We start from the raw sequence: 22,777 nt of genomic DNA, 5'->3' as shown, positions 1-22,777 counted from the left end.
CCAGTTCCTGAACAAATTTGCTAAAGAATATGCAGTTGTATTGAACTCCTTCCTCACTACTTCCATGAGCTATAGCTACATTTAAAAGGAGATACCCTGGTATATTTAGGCAGCTATTTTCAGTTATTGTCAAAACTGCCTCTGGATTCTGCGTGGACAGTCACCACCAAATTAGAGATTTTCAGCAGTTCAGATACACTTCTGCGCTCGGCACTTTGTGTTGGCAATCTCTACATAGTTCCCAACTGGATCTTTTTGCACGGATCTCCACTGCCTGTGCAGACATTAGGAAAGATCAGTAAGAGTTGTCCTTCAGACTGCCAAAGCTTTTCCACACAGTCCATCTTGGGGCCCAGTTGATTCACCCAGCTAGACTGGAGGCTGGATTTTAAGCACTGTGATACCTATGTGAAGATCCTCAGTGTGTTTATTTGACTTCAGCTTAGATGTCTAAATTCCTTCAAAAAAATCTGGTCCTTAGAACTTCCAGCATTCAGCATAACAGAACCCAAATTACATTTAAAAAACCTTAGCCTTGTTACCAGTAGGTGCTCCCATCACCATCTAGAAAGAATTTCTTCTATCATCTCTCCTTTTCTTTCTCACTGTTCTGAACACAGACTATCATTTTGGCCTTATCTTTGGCTAAAGGTTAAGAAAACTCTTCTGTCTGCTGTTGATCAGCCAGCAGGGAATGCTTATAGCATCAACTAGCCAGCCTCTACTTTACCTCCCAAGAAACAAAAGATGAAATTCTCCAAGCCAGCCCCCACAGCCTGCAGGGCCTGGGATTTACAGCTTGGTTGAACTCTCCCAGATGGTAGCACACCAGGGTGCTCAACACCACACTAGGAGGCAATTCCAAAGACACTTCCTTATACTGATTTATTTGTTCTCTCAACTTCAGCAAGACTGTGTTTGTGTCTCTCTGCAGTCTGGGATTTTCTTTCCAGGTCCAAAGACTGGACACAAGCCATTCTCATCCACCTAGCAAAACACATAAATCTAAACAAACAAGAAATCATATGGTCGAATGGATTGCATCTATTTTCTATTTCATGTACGAGTAGTGCAAGATCTGACAAAGGTCACCCAGATCCAAGGAGTACCTTTCTGAGAACTTTCTGTATATACTTTGGTTCAGAAGGGAGGAGGAACACAAAAGTAGCTGCAGAAAATTTGCTTGAAGATTAGATTACCACATAAATTCTTGAACAGCAGCACTGTGAATAGTAAGATGAATGATTACAGGTAGGGGAATGTTGTCTATGGACAGGACCTTAGATTTCATAGTCCTTGTTTAATGTGTTTTATTCAGGTGTGATGCCTGCAGCAGTCACAATAGTTTGCCAGCAAAATCATTTGTGTCTCAATTATATAAAACTTTCTATTCAGAAATAACATAGCTTAAAACATCTATGTGCTTTGACCTCATAGGATCAGTTTGACTTTAAAAGCAAGCGACACTGTGTTGCATGTAGGTCTATGCGTATTTACATAAAAACAAATTATCATACAGTCCTTTCCTGCACAGTTCCTGATAATTCCTTCAGTTTTAATGTGTCAGCAGAAAAAAACGAGGAAGCAGCTATCAGAGGATGAAAGGATAAATAGAAATCTATTCAAACCAAACAAGGCATCAGGAAGCCCCGTCATCTGCACAGTTTAGCTTTTCTTCGACAGTCTCCTGGGAAGCTCTTGAAGACACTGTTAGCTCGATACTAGCCTTATCACTAGGAACCAGGACAAAAGCTTGGAAGAACAAAAGCAAAGACAGAATATATTTATGAAGGAAGAAAATGAAGAGAAAGGAAGCAGAAAACTGAAGAATGCTTTCAAAGAAGTCTTTTTTCAATAAGAAAAAAGATGTATTACTTCATTGTGATACAGTTTGTTTCAGAATGTAAGATTTCATGTACTGTGTGTTGCTGAATTCAAATATAGTCCCTTATCTAATAATGAAATCCTATGAACAACAGCGTAAAGGGATACAGTTATCGAACAGACATTTTCCAGACATATCATGAAAGATTTACAGTTATTAAAGTTTGCTACAAATGTTTCTAAAGCAAGTTCTCCATCTTATTTCTTCTTTAGAAAAGAGTTTTTGCAAAATAAGAGCAGGTTTATTTACTTATTTCCTATACCAATCTACAAAAATCCCTTCTCCTCTTCTCTTTTATTGCTCTGGTACGATGTTACCCTATTTATTTTACCCTATTTATCTGAAACTACACCCATAAATATCAAAAGGCAAGAAATTATATGCCTTTTTCAATTTTAATTTGTCTTGTAAAAAAAAGCTCAGAATACTTGTTAATTCCTGTGTCGGTGAAACCTCCCTCATCGTTTTGCAAAATAGCTAACTAGGAATACATTACTTTCTTCAGGGCTGGGATCAAGAGAGATCCAAAAAGATGGTTTCTCATAGCAAGTTCATGACTGAACTAGTAAGAAAACATAAAGCTTATCATGAGTTTTCAGGACAAGATGTCTCTCCATTATATCTTAGATTTGCCATACCTCTAGACCAACTCTTCCACTGGCTGTTACTCAAAAGCAAGAGCTCCAGAGCTTGTGACAAAAACATTACACAGAAGCTAGGAAACAGCTACCACTCACATACCCCTGAGAAGCATCATCTGAGTCAACTAGCTCTGTGGAGAGTCCATCAAGCATAGCACCAGGAACCCACTTCTTGACCTAACGTTCCTGCAATTCCTTGCTTTAATGCAACTCTCAAGTTCTAAAAGGGCTAAAATGTTAACTGAAATATCTCAGCTCCCAGATAATTTGAAAATCATTTTTTCAGTATCGCAATTTTTTTTGTGTTTCTATTTCTTGCCATAGCATCTGCCTAATAGCTTCTTTTTCTTTGCTACTAAGCGTTAGGTCTGAAGAACATTCTATTCACTGCCAAAACCACTTATTTCAGTCAATTGCACTTTTGCATGAGAAGAACCTACAGGGGATTGTCCCCATGAACTCTGAGTATCTTTCAGATATTAAGACTAAGAACAGTTTGTGTCACGTGTAAACGAAGTTACTATCTCACTTGTTTAAAACACACACTTTTAAATTGCTACAGTAGGCAAGCTCATGGACATTCTCATTTTTCCATATCTATGCGTAGCCTCCACTCTGTAAATCTCACCTCTTTCTCCCCTTCTTCAATAATTTGACAATGCATTTATTAAGTATTTCTAATGCACATTCAATGGGAAATACAGGATTTCCCTGCTGGAACAAACTCAAGACAATCTAGTCCAATGTAGTATTGCTTCCTTCACCCATGCAGGAAGAATCCAGGAATAATCTGCTGGCCTCGTCGAAATTCCTGACTTTTTTTTTTCTTTTTTTTTTTTGGTCTTAAACCCTAACAAAATACTTAATATGCCTTCCACTAAATATAGCATAAGAGAATGAAAATTTTCAAAAAAAAACAGTCTTCTGAATTTTTGCCTTGTGGCAGCTTGTTATAGATGCCCTTTTAATCACAGGGACCCCACTGTTCACCTTTCCACACACTTTCCACATCTTGTTACAACTACATATGCTGGCAAACTCACCTCTGTGAGGGAAGGAAAACTGTTCTACTTGCACACAGAGATTTCCAGTGAACTCTGGTTCTTTCATGTCTTGGATGGTGAAGGTCCTCTTGCCCAAATTGACGCAAGAAAGATGTTTTAATGCTCAAAAGAAAAGCAGGAATTAAAGAGAAAAACGAAATGAATTAACAAACCCACAACCCACACATCTGAAGAGGAATGCCTTACCCCAAAATTTTGCATAAGTTTTTCTTTCATTCTAAGTAATGAAAGCTGCAGAAACATGAGTCTGCAGATCATAGTCTTATGACATACATCTTAATGACTACATAAATGTAGTCTTATGAGCAAGACTATCAGACACAAGAAATCCCTCAAAAAGTCAAGCTGACTTTAACAGTTCTTTAAAAAGAGAATGAGAAAATTTCCCAAGTCTCTTCAAAATTCATTTAACACATATTGGTTGATTTTATCCATTTTTTGAACAGTGCTTAGAATTGTATTATTTAAGTACATGTTTCTATTATGTGGCTGTCTGACCGGATGTCTGAGGAATAACTCTTTATAAACAAAGTCATGCTTTTTTCTCAGCATTTATACCAAGGTATGTTTTGATTTCAGGGTGATGCTCTTTCTTAGCTACAGCTAAAGGCTAAAATCTTTCCGTGGATTACTTACAGCTTGCTATAATATTTCCAGGACTCAGACTTTACAATTATGCTGGATACTCTGAATTAAAGTGTAATGAGAAATAGAACACTTCTGTGCATATTATTTCATTTAATACTTTATGTGTCTGGAGGAAACTGTGCATGCAGAAAACTTCGCAAAGTGTTCATTTTTTCATGGTAATGTATTGACAGCAGTGTTTCATTTGCATCTTTAACTGAATGAAAAGGAAAAAGTCAAGATGTATTTTTGGCTTAACATCTTTATAGCACTTAGGAACAGGGTGAGTAGTCTGTGGCTGAATAGCACTGTCTGCCATAGGTTTTATTTTCATTACAGTGTCTTGACAGCAGAACCACTTAGGTACAAATTGATAGAGAAACAAGCAAAGGACACCAGAAAAGTGTGTGCTTGAGTGTTCAAGCACCCAAGGCACAGATTTCATCTTACTGCTGGATATTGCCATTGTAAACAGCTCTATCTATTGAATCTCAGCTTGAAACCAAGCCCTTGATACCTCTATAACATTTACATTTTGAATTTTTGCTTTGTGTGTGAGTGTTTCCTAATGACATCCATGGAGCCTTCCTCCTTAACAGCCCAAAAGGAGTTTCCATAAACTAGCCTGTCATTGAAAAAAATATCATGAAGGTGAATGAAAGCAGAACCTTACTAAATCAGAACACAATATAAACACACAGAGCAAGACAGCCTCAGCAGACTAACAAATTCATCACGAAATAGTGATGAGACACTGAGAATACTCATAGCTTGGTGTGGATACCCATGCACCAGGCAGGATATTTTTCAAAGGTATAGATAAGCATTGAAACTTTGAAGAAGAATTATGGCTGTTCTCTCTCTTGGTAGTATCTGATTCCTTCCTTCAGATCTCAAACATTTATTGTTATTTTTAGTTATGGGGAAGGGCCAGTGATTTCTTATCCCTGAATACTAACTTCAATGAAATTCAGCCTTAAACTGCATTGTGAGAGAGGCACCTGAATACTTCAGGGCTGTACTTATTTCCTTGTCATGTAGGTCACTCAGAAAACCAAAAAACAGAAGGCTACAGCAAAGTGTTCCAGCAGCCAGACAGAAGAGAAATACATTCACCTTTAAGGAAATTTCGCTGAAGTGAAAAGATGTTGTAATAAGAGAATATTTCTGATATTCTGCAAAGCATAATGTAATTTCAATACTTATACCGTATTCATACACAGCTGTATTGAGGTTTCCTGACTCAAAAAAAAAGATAAAGAAAAGCTCAGGGACAAGTGTGGTTAGATTGCAGGAAAAAAGGTGGGGATGTAAAGCTGAGCAGACACAAACAACTAGCAGTAAAGAGGGAGGGGGAGAGGCGTTATATTATTGTGCAGTGTACTTTTAAATTTGTGTTTGGACAGGATACACCCAGTATATCAGTCAACCATGCTAGAAGTAGGAAAGAATTGGAAAAAAATCCGATATCCTGTGCTACAGACAGGAATGATACTGTATATGTACATCTGCTTCGGTAATGTATTACTCTTGTTAAATTTCATGTCTATAACATCTAGTACTGCAAACCAAAAAATCAAGATGCACCTTACTCTCATACCTTTCTAAAACAGTATTTGAGAAAATTTGGTCATGATTTGCATTTAATGGTTTAAAGACTGCAGTCATCTTTATCTTCAAAACAAAGGTTAAACTATGCATGGTTTATAATCTAGTCTGACCTTATAAGGTTTTTGACCTTATCCTCCCTTCATATTCTTGCCAGCAGGTATTTCTTCGTTTTCATATTCATAGAATCGTAGCTTAAACATCACTGGAGATGCAGCAAGAGGTTTTGTAATCTGTCTCCTCTTATGAACTATTCTGCCATTATTTCTGACAGAGCTATGTCTCATCTCATCTTAAAATCTCCAGAGAATGAACATTTAACAGGGTTCCTTCACAATATAATCCCCTCCAGAGCTCCCTTGTATTTACTGTTAGGATTATTCTTACAGGCTACAGAGGTGTTGTTATTTTTGTCCTCGCTCCCATAGAAGAACTGTTTATTCCATTCCTTACATGGAGCTATATTTCTCGAAGGGCCCCAACGAGGCACCTCACATATAAGCTAAGCTCCCCAACATCCACTTGCTGTTTTTTCACATATCACTGTCTATTCCCAGCTCCATGTTAAGTGCAGGTAACTGTTTGTTTCAATGTTCTGCCATCCTTGAGTTTTTATGGGCTACCATACTCATTATTGTGGCAGAAATACCGCTCTCTATCTCACATATTTGCCTGGACAGCTTTACTGAGGGATTTCTTCTTAGTCTACCTCCTTTGAGGTTCTAGTTTGTTAAGCTCCCAGAATTCAGAGGTTTCTGCTACAGTTTTTGCCCTTTTACTCAAAAAAATCAGACTTTCAGCACAAAAACAATGAATTAGTCATTTATTATTTATGTTCTTCTGGGCATTTTGGCAGAAATAATTAGGTACTGTTATACAGTTGAGGAAGAAGAAAGTCTTCCCTGTCAACAAAATAGTCACTGTAGGGAATATTTTGCTCTTCTTTCAGACGTCTCTGTCCAAATGCTTAATCTTCATTTACTATCAGAAAATTAAGGTTAATCAATCTATCAATTGAATCTTTTATAAGGGTTTGTTTGTTTTTTGTTGGTGGTGCGTGTGTTTTTTTTTTTTTTTTTTTTTTAAGGACCAAAGGGTTTTGTGATAGGTTTCAATGTAAAGACAACTCTGCGGCCATAGGCTTCATTAAAAGCACAGGAAATTTAACAGACTTTTGCTGGGGTAAATCATGAGAGTCCTTTTGAGACAAAATTTGGTAGTGATGGACAGAACACTGTCCCAGAGGTCCAGCTCACACAGAAAAAGAAAAATAAGAGATTTTAAGTTGTTTTTTTTTAAGTGTCTTTTACTTGCATGTCCATTGACTGTGACTATTTCATGATCATATAATTGATAATTGATGTAGCATTCTGAGCTACTCAAAAAAGTTTTTCTCATTCTGTTCCTGTTACAGAACCAGTTAGAGACTGTTTCAGAACCAGAAGTGCCATTAGATTAGCAAGCTGATCATAGAATCATAGAATGCTTAGGGTTGGAAGGGACCTCTAGAGATCATCTAGTCCAACTCCCCTGCACATGCAGGGTCACCTAGAGCACGTGGCACAGGACTCTGTCCAAGCGGGTTTGGAAGATCTCCAGAGAAGGAGACTCCACAACCTCTCTGGGCAGCCTGTTCCAGTGCTCTGTCACCCTCACTGTTAAAAAATTTTTCCTTAAGTTCCTATGGAATTTTTGGTGTTTCAGTTTCCGGCCATTTCCTCTAGTCCTATCAGTGGCCACCACTGAAAAGAGACCATGACCGTCCTCTGCACGTCCTCCTGGAAGATTTTTTTTATTCTCTTCCTAAACATGCATGCCATTTTATTCTATTCCTAATCATGCATCCCATTATAAATGATTCCAGGAAATGAGAATTTCAACACTTGAAACAGCTTGTCATCAAAAGCATTTTTTTTCTACTGTTCAGACTATGTTATAAGACAGTTTTCACAATGTATTCACTCAGAGTTAATTCCCCTAGAAAAATCAGTTGCTTCTGAGAAATTCAGCTTGTAAGCGTAGGAGGCTAAATAGAGAGGTTCAAGGGGGCAGGCTCCTTCACAGCTTTATGTTGTCAAAGTTAGTACCACTTTTTAACATGTGTAAATACCACAGCATTGTTTTAAAACCAGCTTTTCAGAAAGGCAAGTTAGGAAAGCAATAGGCAACACTGCAACTAAATTGTCTCTTCTGGGAGCAAGCAAAAGTGAGATGACAGCACCAGTTATCTTATACGCAGCAGCAATGTTCTCAGGGAGCATCCCTGTGTGCAGGGAAGATTCGCCCTGTTGGAAACCCAATCAACTTGTAGGACCAGCTCCACACACAGTTGTGACACCTCCAAGCACTTCAGGCCTCTTGAGCTCAACTCCACTCTTCAGGGAATCATTCCTATCAACAGTCTAGCTGTATCTGGTCACAGAAACATTTGAAGAAATGGCACTATTTGAGTAAACACAGGCTTTCTGAAATTGTTTGTGCCCTGCATTTGAAGCAGACTATGAAGCTATGGTTTATTCTCTTTCTTGGGGCATACTGGCATCTAGTGGTTTTACACCAAGGTGCTTCAGCCGCTAAATTAAAAAAAAAATAGACTGTGTCCATAATTTCATAAGAAATATTCATATTTTCACAACTATTCATATAACAGTAAAATTTTCACAACACTTAAGGTTTGATATCAGAAAAAGAATTTTCAGTGAGAAGTACATACATAAATGTCTTCCTGCATATGGCTGAGGGACTTGAAGTTTACATGTAATTTAAAATAGATACTTACATATACTGGGAACTCTGTCCCACGCTATATTTATACTTTTTACTATATGCAGACACTTCGAAAGCAAAAGACGTGGTTCTTACAATTGCATATTTCCTGTGAATATATTAATATTGTGTTTACATGCTTTCTTCACTAGAGGTCTAGGTAGGTGCTGCAGTAAAGGGGAGGAATTTGAGCACTCACACTTCTTCATAACTTCAGTTCAATTCCATTTAAAATCATGCATTTCTGGGCTGCCTAGAATGGGAATATAAGAGCTAGCCAAAACCAGAAGTCTATTAACATTATCAAGCCAGGCAACTGAAACAGTTTTTAGCTGTGTATTTAAGAAATATGGCACTTCCTAGTATAAACTAACCATTTATTATGATGCCTTCAATTGGTTAAAATTCAACATACCAAATCTTTTTTCAGTGATTTTTGCCAACATTTGTCATGAAGCTGAGGGGTAAAAAGCACTGCTGTTATTGTAGCTGAGAGAGTAGACCAAGAAAGTATTTTAAGATTATCGAACAAACACTAAGGCAAAGATTTCTCTGGTCTGTGATTAAATGTAACTAACCCTCTGAGAAGCAGTTATACTCTTAAGTTATCACTCTCATCTAACCAAAGAATGATATATATCTTTCTACAATTATTTTTAATACAGAATCCTAACTAAATGAAACGCAAAATACTTCAGTTTAATTTTGAAGTTTGTAATTGGTCTTTAAAATGAACATTTTGGGGGAATTACAAGCAAGCAATGCTAGTGCTTCTATGACTGATGGAAGTGACTCCCTGGGTTTCATCAGCTTCAGCCTCCATTTCCTTTCTTGTATTTTCATTTCTATACATTATTTAAGTAGCGGAGTGGGGAATAAAAGCCTTTGCTGTTGTGCGAAAAAAATAAAACAGCAAATCACTGATTTGGAGCTCATCCTTGGAGAACTCCGTGATGATTTTGGCTGCTACATTAAAAGTTTGGCTGCCATTTTTACCTGCATTATATATATTAAAAATCCACAGAAGTGAACTCTCAGAGGAAGTAGATGATAGTGACTTCAATGTTATAGATTCTAATACAGTTCCCTAGGCAAAACAGAAGCTGGAGAAAGAAGTACTGTTACACAGTTGAAGAAAAAGTTATTGTTCTTCAAATTATATCTCTCATACAAAGTTACACAGACTCTGAATTCAGAGCCAGCTGTTTGATGGTAAATACCTCCCTCACAGCAGGTATTGCTGAAACAGTGCATTTAGTTACACACACTCATAAAGTCTTGTCCTTGAGACAAGAACAGCCTAGTGCCCTGTCATTTAGGTGGAGATTCTTTCTGTAGCTTCTGTGAAATTTCTGTTTTCTCATTCTTTTTTTGGTGAACAAAGAGTCTATTTTTACATTTAGCAGTAGAACAAAGGAAACTTAGCCCAGCACACAGCTGAAACATGCTCGTGAATGATGACTTTCTAAAACTATGCACCGGGGAATGAGTCAGAGATCAGAATTAAATGGGACATACATCTCTAGACACATTTGGAATGGATTTTAATCTAGTTGCAGTAATCAGTGAAGATAAAACAGTATAAAATTTAATATGAACTATAGCAAAAGAAGGCAAATCCCTATTTAGGCAATTAATTCACGATAAGGTTAGTTCTACCATCGCTTGTATGCTGCACCTAAGTTAGGTATATAAGAGTTGGCAAAGAAAGCCTTACACAAACTGCAGGTAGCTATACTGTAGATATTTGCTAAAATAAACCATACTCCCCTAATTCTACTCTCCTTATTCTCTGTACGTGTCCATCACTTGAGGTATTTTATATTTTCAGCCTAGCTTGTCTATGCATGTTGATGGTGACTAGCATATGACTAGATCTTTTCCCAAAGATGGGCTGCACAACCAACCCAAAAACCTTAATAAAAACATGGCCACTAGAACTTGGGTGCAATAATTCTCAGCATTACCTAATTAAAGGTAATACTAATTAGAGCATACCTAATTAGAGTAATCTCTATTTCAGGTAGTATCCAGACTCCCTAAAGAAGGGGAATGATTTCAAAACAGGGGAACTACCCATGGTGGTACAGCTTTTCTAGAGTTTTGTAGACTACTTTTTAGTAGTCTACTACTTTTTAGGTTTTAAAGCTTTGCATTGAACCAGGCACCAAAAACATCCAGTTGCTTAATAAGAGGAAGTTGACACAGCTGTGACTAAGCCATTTGCACTTTTTTTTTTTTTAATGCCCCTCCAAAAGCAGCAAGGAATCACTGTGCTCTAAAGTCTGCACTCCTGTTTTTCAGAAGTAAGACTGAAACAGACTGAAAACAAACTGCTTTGGTGCGTGATGTCTCCAGTCTGACAGAAAAATAGCTCATGTAAGAAGAGAGCTTACAGTCCACAGTCACAACAAAGAGCAATTAAATGTACACCTTACCTGAAGTTCAAGCTGGATGCTAGGAAGAACCTCCACATGGTACAACATATGGCAGAAATGTCTTAAGCTCCCTTTCGTTGGAAACTAACTCTCAGAGTAGATCTTTCCCTAATTATTGTTTATTGTATGGCTCAAAATAGTAGTCAGGAATTCATGTATTTTAGTGACACAAATCAAACAAGAAAAAAAAAAGAAAGGCATGGGAAGGGAGAGAAAGTTGTTCAAAGACTATCAGCAACCTATACACAAAGAACCTGCAAAGGGTTTTGAAGAAAGGAGTGTGCTTATGAGCAAAAGACAAAAATTTCCACAGCTTAGTCTACGTAAACTACAGACTAGTTGGCTACCAGTCTTATTTGAATCACGGTCTATTATATTTTTCCTCACCAGTAAACAGTATTTCCAAAAAAGTGCCAGTATTATAGAGTAAAATTAAAAACAGCGACAAAACAGTAGTTGTAATTTCCTGAGGAGAGATGTGAAGATGCATTCCATAAGCTCCATTATGTGTCAGAATTATTATTAATAAGATTAATAATTAATCTCCAGGTATCACATGACAAAATGTAGTTCATTAATTTGAAAACAACACTAGCTACACATACAGCCATCTCTATTCTGTTGTGAGATATTAAGCCATATTCAGGGCCCTCAGTCATAAAAAACAGGCAAATAAACACACACAGACAAATCTCAAATCTTAGACTTAATATTAGAAAGGGTGACACAAACCCACTTTCCCCAGCCTCTTGGCTTACTGTTTTTCCTGCTGCCTTTTAGATGAAGAGGGAAGCCAAAAGCCATCTAATTCTTTTCATATCTGGACATGCACACTAGATAAAAACTAGCACAGCCATCCTTAGTTACAAAAATAAAACCAAGATTTCTAATGAAACATTCAGTATGAGTTAAAGTCTTGCTCATTTGTTTGGGAAAGATCCCTTCTGCCAAGACTTTCTCAACCATCACCCAACCCAGAAACACCAAGCTGGATACAAAGACCCTTCTGCTACAACTCAGATTAGGAAGCACTGCCAAAGTGCTGCTTTAAGCAGAAATAATATTTGACATTTTCTGCTCATGGGAGCTAATAGCATCAGTGACATCTAGTGATTCTCTGTGTAATCTACAGGGCTTTTTCTACACTACCAGAGTGTGCTTTTAGTGCAGAAAGATATGGGTGTTGCATGAAGTCATCTCAAGCCTTATAGGGTGTAGTTTGGCTTTTGAGTCATGGAAGAATAGAAGTGATCATTCTCTTGAGACAACCATGACAAACAGCTAACCTCTTCAAAACCTCAAGGTACTTATCTTACACACCCTGTAATATATGGGATTTTCCTTTGCTAACCTTTAATTCCATTAGTTTTGGAATTTCTTTGGAATTTCTCCTACATATAGTTTGTGTTTTCCTTGTTGAAGTCGAAGCTTCTTGTCCCTTTCACAAGGGAAATGGGAGAAAAATAAGATAACCCTTTTCTAAAATGCATTTTGCATATTTAAAGTTACACAGATCTGTCTGAATTATTAATTATTAACATGTAAGAATTAGAAATAAAACATAATCTTGCTTTTGAATATGAAATTGAGAACTACATTCATCGCCTTTCAGAGTTGCAGTTTCAGAATTTCAGCTATAGCGACACAAGTCTGGATTATTCTATGCTGAGGATTTCATAGGGACTTCAAACACTGACTGCAATTCCTGGCTATAAAGACAAAACACAATTGAACAAGCTTAGTTTTAAAAAATATTAAATTACGTTTTCAAGCTGTTGGACCAGAACACTGACCTGATAGGCAAGGGAGCCATATTATTGTTCTTACCTTGATATATTTTTTCAATCCAGTCTTGCTGTAGAATGATTTTTTTCCCCCTGACTTAGCTGGAACAGGAGTTTGGTTCAGACCAATTGCTCATTTTTTCCTCTACTAATTCTGAGCTCCTCTTCTTCAGTATGTGCAAAGAACCTATCGTACTGTGGACACTACTGAAAAATAATCAGAAATCCATCACTCATGTAGCCTGAACTAAAAAGAATGCTAGGGGTCAGCTGAGTGCACTTTTTCCCCTTTGATTTAGCATCACCTTCACACTAAACTGCAGCAGGTTGTCCTGAGAAAAATACATATTTTGCATGGGGCAAAAGTCAAGGAATATCAATGTTTTATGTCTGAGAGCTCACTTAAGGATTTTATTTTTACTGCTACTAAAGCAGGGGTTACTCCCTGGCTGACTTCTGCCATGCAGTATCCAGAACTCCAGTGCCTTTGCAGTGAGCAACAATAACATACCAATTTATGAGTCTGTAGGCAGAGAGGGTGGCATAAATGACTCACAATTAGACTAGGTCAAAACCTACTCTTTTTATTAACACTCTTTTCAACTCTTTTTTTATTAACTCTTTTTATTCTAGAATTAGAACCAGTTAACCAGGAACTAGAACAATTCTTACCAAAAAATGGCCACAAACACTTTCCATCTATTTCATTGCTAGAAATTGCAGCATACCCTTGAAAGACATCTTTGCAGATTTGGGAAGGCGCCTAGTGCGAGCTCTCCTGGGTACTTAGAAGAAAATGCTGCTGCTGACATCTTGTGGAAATGTAGAACATAAGATGTGAAAGACTTGATTTTGTATGCAACAGAGTAAATTTGAATATGCAGACAGCAAAACCCCCAAATTTTGAACATTGAATTCTGAACACAAGGAGAATCCAGCAAGGTAGTCAGCTGTCCTCAACTAAAAGTACAGCCTGCTTTCTATTAGAAGAAAACTTTTATCTATCATAAAGCATAGGTATATTCACTATTTTAATTAAGAAGTAAAATTGTTCCATTAAATTGGAAAGAGGGGAAAGCGGAAGAGAAGTGGCTGTTACTGATGATGAAACAGGAGATTATGTAGAGAAGAAGTATAAAGAGAACCAGAAAGAAAGCTATTAGACTTTGAACTTCTTTCCTTTTAGTCTTCTAGATAAAGTATGTAAGCTTACTATATTAAAGAAGAATATATGAGATAAAGATTTTATGTGATTTTTTTTCATTATTGGCTTCCTGCAGTGTCTTAAAAATATTATCCAAAGAACCATTAGGAGAATGACAACTTGTTTATTTTTGAGGATGAAGAAAATATTCAACTGTATAGAAAGTTATCTGGTGCTAAAATGCAGTGATGAATCTCAGCCATCAGAACAGAGGAAATCGCAATCAGCCTGCAATATTGGACACATTCCAGACTGATATATCTTAAACACAATCATTCGACTTCAGTTTCATGCCTTCTGCAGCATCTTCATTATAGCCAGTTTTCAAGAGCATGCATTATATTTTCTGCTGAGCATATACGCTTTTGTCCTATTCCACACCTAATTGCTTTATGGGCCAGTATACTCAACTGTGTGTGTATGCATGCACACACATAAATCTATTAAAACTGTTCTTCTGATGAGCACTTATATTGATTTTTGCCTTTACTTGAAATTGCTTAAGGGCTGAGGAGTGCTCTGTATTGTATAGGAGCACTTTGCAATGATGGTCTCGATAATGGGTCAGGCCTCAGCAGCTACAGATTACTGGGTACAATGTGTACTTGATTATGTACCACCAGCACAGACTTCAACTATAAGGAAATATGGTTGCAATGCAGTCGCAAGCTGAAGTTGTGACTTAGATTACCAGTTCTTCATCATGCAAACATCCCTATGTCATAGCAATAAGCTTGGGCAATTATCACCAAAGAGCATAAATTTAATAAGCAATCCACTGTGCTGCATATAGGCTTTTTAAAACCCTGTTTAAGGCATTGCCTGGCATACCAATTACTACATACTTGTAGAGATGCATCTTGAACTGTAAGATTTTTTTTCTAAAGTGTAATCAGGAAATTATTGTTCAGTGACTGATTGTAGTTTTCTAAGTAACTCCTAGAATCCATCAGAAATAGAGATTAGTATTTCTACTTTCACAATATAATAGTTTCAAAGGGAATCAAAGCTGCACATCAGTTGAAAACATTTCATCCCAAAGGTTTGAAGTTTTTGGAAGAGAAAGGTGGGTCAGAAGCATTTGCAGAATGGCAGTTTTACTATGTTATAGGAGTGCCCTGTAAAAGTCTGTATTTCCAGCAAAGTGAGAGTTACACTCGTGTTATTTATTTTTCTATATTTAAAAAAAGTGTCAGTAGATGGCGTGCAAGAATACATAAAGCAGGAGGGTTTTTTGTAGGACCAATAAAACTTGGAGCTGGGACACAAGGCTTCTGCAAGACCCGTCTTAACGACCACCCCATAAGCCCTCCCACAGCACAAGTCTCCCTGCAGCCAGACCTAACAAATTGTACCTATTGTTTGGGTTGGATTTTAATCTCGGTTACAAACACTCAGTGACCCCCTTGACCTCAGAGGATTTACTCGGGCTGTCCCCAGAGGTGAGGGAGATCAGGACCACAAGGGTTGATGAAAGAGGCGTTCTTAAGGAGACCAACATTTCCTTCTACTGCAACTCAGAGTCCTCTTTCAAGCACAGCTGTAAATAGATATAAACTTCTCTTCTGATGTAGGCAGCTTTTCTATGTTTGTGGAAGTTATACCCTGGTCTCTCATTCCTTTCTTAGGAAGCTTAAAAGCAAAGGAAAGAATGACCAGCTGAACAACCCTGCAGGAGTTGGTAGCTTGGGTCCCTCAGGTCTAAAACTCTGAAGGCCAAGTACAATTGTTAGCTGACTTTACTCTCGGATAGACCTATGTTTTTTTTTTAGCAACCAAGAGGCCATTCCAAAAATGTCTGAATATGAGGAACATTGTGATACCCATCTCAATCATTAGAGCTTAAAAGCATCTTTTCAATAAAATAAGCAGGAAATAAATGAATAATACAACTGAAGAATAAAGTTCCATATGTTACAAACCAACCTGCAGTATCAGAGCAGCTTTACAGACCTTAAAGCAAGCCCATTAGCTTTTTATCCAAACCAGTCACAGGTGTTATACATCAGCTATTACAACGAAATACACAATAAGATTCTTAGCTCAAAGCAATCTCAACAGCTTTTTTGACTTTTCTTTTATTGGCAGCATGCTTGCTGCCTGTCGTACAACAAAAACCCTTACTGTCACAGTCTAGTGCAGCTGTAAGGGCTCATTCTCACTACTGTAAAACCCCACAAGCATTTTCCTCCACTTGATCTGAAGAAAAATGAATTTAGCTTTGACAGAAAAAGTGTGTTTATTGATGACAAGACGACACACTGGAAGGTGTCCTTCCTTCCCAAACTTGTCAGGGTTTCTTTGCATAGCTACATGTGCAACCATATCACAATGCTCGAGTATGGAGCCATTAATACTACTAATGCACATAGCAGTAAGGCTAAGATCACCAAACAGAAGAGTAAATTCTCAGCTGCAAGATGATAGGTATTTTTGTGCTTTCCATTTAACCACAAAGGTAAAAGCTTCTGACTGGAAAATAATCTGCTTGGAAGCAATTAAAGTCTTTAATAAGGCTCCTCAGTTGGCTGAAACATGTTTTCTGTTTGAAATTTCATCTTAGGATTTTTCCAGCCTTCTCACATTAAAGCAAACATCTAAAGAAGTGATGTCAGCTGTGAGCAGAGAGCTTTGCAGTGAATTCCCTATCATCATGAAAGGAGAAGTTGTTAACCAGCACCAGCATATACTCTCTTAAGCATTTATCATCCAAAGCAACACAACTAAGAGCAGATTTTTTTCCTATACGAATAATCTGTGCACTAATGAGAAAGATGCATATGAAACCTGCAAAATCAATGTTTTCTGCTAAAGGAAGCCATTGAGATCTCTTGTAGGAACTTCTTTTGGGTATAGAATAGAATCCTCTAACTCAGCTAAAGGTTTTCAAAGGCCCTTCCTCCTTTACCACCATTCTTACCCTAAAAAATAAATAAATAAAAGTTTGGTTATTCAATTATCCTTGCTTCAAGGCTTACTTTCAGTCAATCGGGTGTGTTTTTTTTTGTTTGTTTTATTCTTTTTTTTTTTTTTTCCCCCAGGCTTACAGCAAACTCGACACACTCCCCTCTTGTCCTGAGGACGTTTCCCATTCTGTCACTGAAGCAGTCTGCTCTCTGCTCATTTCCCAGTCTTTCAAGACAGGTGTCCTCTCTTTGAGGAAAACTCATTCCTTTCCTGGCCATCATAGTCTTCCAGGTTCTTCCCTTCTCCAGATACGTTCAGCAGTTTCCCATAGAAGGGATACATTTTCCTCCCTCCAAAATAGTCCACCAGATGCCATGTACAAAGTGAGGACAAATAATACTACTAATCATGTATTCCTACTGCAGCATCACCCACCCAAGGTCAAAACTAAGTCATAAATGAATGCTGACTTTGTGTAGCATCCCATTTAGTCAGGATTAACCACCTGAAAAAGCAGTCCCTACCAGGATGAATTTGTGGTAAAGAAAGAATAAAAAAAAAAAAAAAAAAAGCAAATGTTTGTGGTGTTTTGATATTTATAACATCATCCAAAGGTTTTGCTCAATGCCTGCCCCATTTTGCCCTCAAAGAAACAAGCTGTATCTTAGTAGCTTGGTACAGAGGGCCACACACAAAATACACACAAACTCACACAAAATTGTGCTGAAAATGAACAGAAAGCAAGACTTGAGACTATTGAAACTAACTTCCTTCCATTTCCACAAAAGTCAATATGACTGATAAAAAAATGCTTCACAACATTTGAAAATTAGGTATGTAATGTGATGTGATGGGGATGAATACCAGTATGTTTGCACTGTCTGAAAAGATTATGAATGATGTAACTGTTGCCTGCTCAAGTTGTTCTTCCACAGTTTGCCTCAAAAAATGCTGAAACAAAGAAATATTTTTCTAGCTTATTAATTGCTATCCTCTGCCGCAGAATAATGCCTTGTGTATGCTCTATTTGTTCCAGTCTATGCTACTCAAAAGTTTTGTAGTAGTCTGAAAAGCAGCAATCTTGGCTATTAAGGCTAAGCTTCAATAACTCAAAGACTGAGAGAAGCTAGAAGATATGTAGTACAGCAAGAAAAATTATTAGAAAAAAGAAAAAGAAGAATTAGGCCAGTGATTTCCAAACTCTCAGCCCATTTGTAGTTCATAATGAGATGGTACAAAATATTTAGCTCATACCTAATCCGTATCAATCTTCTAATACTTTCAGGTAAGAAACTGATAAATGATAATAGATATGCACACTTTTTGCATGAGCTCCAACCCCACAAACTCCTCTCTGCACAAGAACCCCAATCCAAAGAGTTTTTTGATCCCCTTAAAAAGTAGCAGCTATGTAAACTGATAAGGAAGACAAAATGAGGAATAAGCATCCAATGAAGTCAGAACCAGGAATCTCATTGGAGGAAAGAGAACATGGTATATCTAAACATCTTTTTGCCTGAAGGCCAACTCTGAATGACTTTGGAACTAAAAAGAGCAGCATCTTGTCAACTCAGACATTCTTACAGAAATTGTACCCTAAGACAATGTTACCACCTCTGCCTTTATTAGGACAGAAAGAGTGGGTGATCCAGGTGACCCTGCTTGTGCAGGGGGTTTGGATTAGATGATCTCCAAAGGCCCCTTCCAACCTTGATAATTCTGTGATACCTTTCTGGAGGCTATAGGCTTACCTAGGATGGCAGAAGTCCAAGAAGGATGCATTACCACTTTGAATTGCAGCAAACCATAGTCATGTTAAAAACTTCGATCTGGTTTGACATGAATTCCTAAATCCTTGGTTTACACCAAGGATTAAACTAGCTCTTTTAAAAACATAGCTGGATTGTACAGTGATATCAAGGAAAAATAAAATTCTGGGACAGATATGGTGTAAGACAAATGAACATATTTTCTGCTGTGTTGAAATTCTGTTCGTCACTGCTGAACATTAAAATAATGAGTATCAGAATGTAGCAAGTGCAATGACTTACTTCTTAAAAGCAGATTTTCTGATGAACAACAAAAATATTACCTCTTCTAAACTGCCTAAAGAAAAGATAAAAAATACAAAAAGAGGTTGAAGTTTGAAGACAGCAAGCCATTTTACCATTAAAGTTTCGCAATAAATAAAACAAAGTCTGCAGTTTCATATTTTCTCTGATTTATGCAGTAAATACTACAGAATTGAAACACAAAGCATGGTGTTATATATGGCTGTTCTACTCTTTTATTATTATTATTATTATTATTTTTATTACTTTGACAGCACTGTCTTCTACAGACAACTGAAGTTACTAAACACTTTATTTCTAGTGTATATTTATACTCAGCCAAGATGCTGTTTCAGTGGAAGTAGCACTAAGGGCTAAGTAGACTATCATGGTGAGTTAAAGCCATGTTATTTGTGACTGCGCCTTAAAACAGAAGGTCAATTTTTCTGTTCTCACAAGAAGTTGCATCTTCAAAGTATAACATTCATTATTAGCAGTAAAGCTAACAAAACACCAAAAAGCTAACAAAAATTTCCAACAACTTTTTTCTTTTTTTTTGTTTTTTAATACAGTTACATTAAAATAAGATGATATGCTACAGATACTTTCCAAAATGTTAGTAGAAGGGGGTATTAGCAACCTTATCTTTTTAATATGACTAAGAGACAATTCAACTAAGGAGTGAGCAATGTAAGCCTCTGTTCTAGCTACATTTTCCAACACTGAAATGAAATTTCTACTAAATATTTAAGTGAGCAAAATCATCATTGCATTCTCAACTAGCAGTACGATCTTGACCATATAATACCTATTACTATCTAATGACCATAACTTTATTCCTCACTTGTGTTTGAAACATCAGAGTTGTGACATTTCTGCTAGTGAGAGTAAAAGCTGCTTAATATTCTAGACAAAGTCTACTGTAAAGAGATGCAGAGTAGAACTGTCTTTCAAACTTCCATGAACATCTCTAACTACACCAGATGCCTACAAGATAATTAAGAGTAATAATCAAAACAAACAAACAAAACCTCAACATTTCATCTAAGGTGGCTTGATGAGCAAGAAGGTGAAAGTGTGTAAACTACTTTAATCCCTCTGAATTCAGTGTTCCCTAGGTACCTCATGCTAGATTTCAAAGACTGCTCTCCTCATGCACCTGCTATATAAAAATAGAGACCCTCATTCTGCTTTAGACTTTTTATTTGATTATTTTTCTCTTAATGTTGTGCGAAAATCTGATTCAGACTATGTGCCATCTGCTTACAAAAAACCCTCTCTCTTTCCCAAAATAACACCCCCTATCGCCATCTCTGGAAGGGTTCTCTGCCATGTGTACCCCAGAAAAAAAAGATTTAATTCTAGATCCGCATACCATGAGCACATGAGACAAGGCCTCAATTTGGCAGCCAAATACAAAGAATAAGTCCTTATTTTGGTACTGCCCAATATGTTTCCCCAGAGCCTGGGTGTGAGATAACTGGCAGAACTTCCCAGCAGGTTCTCCCTTTTCTAATGTATCCTGTAAAAACCTTTAGCACTTGTAACTAGCAGGAAAGATGCCCTCCAGAGCTAACCTAGGCCCTGCTCTGGGGCTTGGGCAATTGCGGAACCACAGACCATCAGCTGCAGTCCTACCTGGCAAGACCACTCAATCTCAGTATAATCTGCTTCCCTTTTCTTTCTTTTCCTCTGTCCTCTCGCAGCTAGTGTAATCCCTCACTCTTCTCTTGTCAGGATAATTTAAGAATGCATAGTCCATCAGAAACACAGTTACAACAGCATGGCTATATTTGAACATAAAGTATTTTGATAGCTGTCCAAACGCTGTTTACGGAAGGCTGGAGTTTTTCAGCTTTGGGGGATACAGTTCTCACTCATATGAAAGCTGGCCTACAAGGCAGGTCAGGCAAGTGTCCAATTCAGAGATGAGCTAGAAAAGAATTTTCCTACTGAGATCTCTTTTTGTCCCCATAGAAGGTAAGGGAGCCAGAGTCAGAGTATTTCTTATTAAAGTATTTCTTATTTAGCTCTGGAGAACTAAAACATTACCTTACAAAATTATTTTTCCTAGGCTCAATTTATTCATATCATAATGATATAGTAATACTGCATAACATTTCTTATTAGTACATTGTCGCTAAAAGCGTAATTTGAAGACAAACTGCCATTGGTCACACAACTGTAGGGGACTATTGGAAATCATTTTAATAGAGAATTAAGAAAACTTAGTCCTTTAGTATCTACCTCTATAAACATACTTCTTTGGATTCTAGCAGAGGACACAATGCAGTCTTAGAAGCTCTGACCCCAGGGAAGATTTGTTGAAAGTTTATGTAGCGATTTAGCATGAACACTGCAGCAGTTCCACCATGAATCATCTTTTTGTTTTGCGTAGCCATTTCTTTATGACTTCACTTTTCTACAAAAATATAGCATAACTTTCACATTTTAAAAATCCTATTATAAAAACACCCATACATTTGGAGAAAAGGAACTATTACAAAAGGAACTGCATTTGTATATTAATTACATATTCAAAATATTACAATGTTGTGCCAGGAAAAGGCCAGTTAATTCACTGCGATTCATGACGCCATGTTATTTATTATTCCAAACAACCGCCAACTGTAAAAAATTCATGAATTCTGAACTAGTAATGAGTTTTGGCATACATGACAGCACCTGCTTTTTATTTTTGGTTAACAGTAATTTTCTTTTCTCCTCATTAAATAAATTTTAATAAATAATAAATAGCTTACTACTACTATAGTAACCTTACTATACTTTTCAGCACAGCACACAGAATAATTTAGCTATCAAAACAAATATTTTAATTTGATTATCTTTTCAACTTTTTTTCGTAGGTGTTTGCAGATATCAAATTCATTCTAGAAACACAGATTTGTTTGCAATTTGACAGGAAAACAAGATTCCTATGAAAAGAACAAGCAAACAAGCATCCTCTGACAGGAACTCAGTGAACTAGATTATGTTTGTATCTCAATTCTCTGTCTTTAGTTTTTGCATTTGCTTTAGAAAGGATAACACTTGGCTGGAAAACCCTCTTTGAATCAGCTACACCACAATGACTTTCCCCAGGGGAGATTCATTCACACAGTGCTACTGACTGAGCATGGAAGGAGGAACACACATAATAATATACATACACACACAGATAAAACTCTTCTTCAACCAATATCTCTCAATCATGATCAAAAAATTAAAGTATCACACAAGTTTGCAAACACTCTCCCAAATCAAATATGAAGAGCAGAAGTCATGTGTCTCCCTGGCCAGAAGAAGGTGATATCAATAAAGTGACACTAACCCTTGCCCTATCAACCAGATTTGAAATCTCTGATTTCTCTTGCAGATCCCTTGCAGATTTTTAGAGAAAACTTCTAAAGGCTTCAAGAACTGAGATGCAACATGCTAGTCTGCACCTCTTGGTTTCTATTCTAAGAATAGTAAGTCAGCATTGCTACCTCTGCTGAGACTCAAGTGGAACAAGGGGCAGCATCTTGTCCAGCTACAGCAGAATTACTCTCTCACTAGGCTAGACCTAGAGCATGAAGTTGCCAAGAAAGCTATTTTGAAAAAATCGGCTTTTCTTCTTTCACTTCCTGGAATGGGAGAAAAATATTGAAGCAATTGCAAGATCTATCAAAGCAAGTTACATCAGCCAAAGATCCCATCATGCAAAGAGGATAGATTTATATGTTATAAAAGTAAGTATCTCTTTGTCTTTTTGATTGTAACTATGAGTTTTCTAAAGCAGCGCAATTATTCTCTAATTGCC

This window comes from Tinamus guttatus, unplaced genomic scaffold, assembly GCF_059628265.1.
Source record: "Tinamus guttatus ecotype Peru unplaced genomic scaffold, ASM5962826v1 Tinamus_guttatus_pri_ptg000149l, whole genome shotgun sequence".
Lineage (NCBI taxonomy): Eukaryota > Metazoa > Chordata > Aves > Tinamiformes > Tinamidae > Tinamus > Tinamus guttatus.
The sequence above is the reverse complement of the archived record's forward strand: the minus strand, read 5'-3'. Positions refer to the sequence as shown.